This window comes from Notamacropus eugenii, chromosome 2 (assembly GCF_028372415.1).
Source record: "Notamacropus eugenii isolate mMacEug1 chromosome 2, mMacEug1.pri_v2, whole genome shotgun sequence".
Classification (NCBI taxonomy): Eukaryota; Metazoa; Chordata; class Mammalia; order Diprotodontia; family Macropodidae; genus Notamacropus; species Notamacropus eugenii.
Genome location: NC_092873.1, coordinates 365206807 through 365208836, shown reverse-complemented (window position 1 = coordinate 365208836; position 2030 = coordinate 365206807). Strand labels below are relative to the sequence as shown.

Genomic DNA, 2030 nt, shown 5'->3' with positions numbered 1-2030 from the left:
AATTCACTAAGCAATGAAGCATGTGAGATTAAACTCACTCAGTAAATAGTGTGTTATAGAGGGAAGATAAAAACCAAAACCAAAAACATGGGTTCAAATTCTGCCTGTATAACCTTAGGCTGATCATTTGACCTCCTTAGATATCAATTTCAACATTTTTTAAAATAAGAAGTTTTCACTGCATGGCATCTATGGTGTCTTTCATATATAAAGTATTGATAAAATCAGACTTTAAACTCAGCACAGTGTCTTTCACGTAACAAGCTTTTAATAAAAAGTAAGGTTATTGACTTGGCCTGAGTAGATGTTCATTTCCTTTTGTTTCTGCCACCCAAAAGCATTAATTTCTTACTCAACAGTGACAATGGTGTAATCACCAAGCAAAATAAGCATTGGGAACCAAGCAACTAACCTACTACTCAGATTTTTACCTTGTTGCATATTACAATCAATGTATTTTTTTCAGTTCTATGGAGATTTTTTGTTGTTGTTGTTTTTCCAAATATTTTAATAAGAGTTCTCAGCTAGGCATTTAAAACACCAGTTCATGAGGATAAACTCCATTAGACAGAGAGAATACAGAACGCAGATAGCCACGGAGCTGAGGAATTTTCTTGATTTGGGGCAAGATCTGTGAGTCCACTGTTTTCTGATCAGCCTTGCGCTGCTCTGTAATCTTGTATTTCTCTTTTTCTGTATCAAAAATCTCTCCTTCTTGATGTCTGGGTTTATGGAGCCTCTTCTTCTTAAAGTAAGCATCAGTAAGATGATTTGGAATTTTTACACCTGAAAGGTTAACCCTGGTAGATGTGGAAATGACAATTTTCTGATGGGCCCTTCTAAGAGGAACACGGTTGATGGTCAGGGGTCCAGTCACCAGTAGCAAGCCACTAGCCAGCTGCTTCAGGAAAACCACTCGCTTGCCCCTGTGGTGGCCAGTGAGCATGATCAGAACGGTGCCTGGGGTGATGCTAGCTCGAAGTCTACTCACATGCTGTCTGAAGGGCTTTTTGCCATGACTTAGCAGCTTTCTAGGCACATCCTCAGTAGGCTAATACCTAGGCATTTTGGGAATCTTTACCACACGGGTTCCTACATTCTTATCGCCACCAACTGGCTTTGAGATAGTAGAAGGTACCTTTTCTTTCTTTTTCCTTTCAATTTGGGTTTTTGGTGGAGCATATTTCCACTTGTACATGGCTCTCCTGGAATACATTGCAGACCTGGAGTACCTACCAATCTCTCGGGCCAAGACTGGGTTCCGACTACAATGCTTTTGAGGCTTTTTCACCACCTTTTTAGCCACATCTTCCTTTTTGCTCTCCTTTTTTTCCCTTTTAACCTTCTTTTCCTTTGGTTCGTTTGGGGGCTTTTTGTCCGCCATCTTGAGAGACGGGAAAGAAAGCCTCTATGGAGATGTTTAACCAGAAATTAATTGATGCATCATTACAAATACCTATAAAATAAGTTATTGCCATTCATTTCTTAACTGATTTTTAAAATTGAGATTGAATGTGGTAACCAAGACCCAGAGAAACTGGGTATAGATCAAGAACACTTGAAATTCCCCATAATTTCTCCCTTTTTATTTTTTTTTAAATCATAGATGAAAAATAATAAAGATGAAGAAAGGTTTTCATACTTTTCCCATCTCTGCCTCTAGTCTTCTGGTTTTACCTCCTCTTAATCATTTTTAGAAGCACATAGAAATATCTTCTGAAAAAAAAAAACAACAAAATACCAAAGAAGGAAGAAACAGAAGTGTTGCAATTGACATGAAATATGGAGCCAATTGTGGCAATATTTTGAGGACTAGAAGCCAAAGGATTGCAGCAAGCAAAGGGTTTATTTAGGGTTAGAGCCAAGTGAGCAAAAAGCTCTCTTCAAAAATGTTTGTAGTGTTTTTTAAGCAAGTAGAATAACTAAACACCTGAACACACACACACACACACACACACACACACAGCACACACAGTTCCAAATAAGGGAGAATTGAACTTTGAATCTCATATATACAGAATAAGGGAAGT

The 2030-nt window shown here is 38.0% G+C and overlaps 1 pseudogene; it reads right to left on the bottom strand.

Moving 5' to 3' along the window:
• Positions 1–525: 525 nt before the first annotated feature.
• On the bottom strand, positions 526–1387 carry LOC140524036 (large ribosomal subunit protein eL6-like; annotated as a pseudogene).
• Positions 1388–2030: the final 643 nt, after the last annotated feature.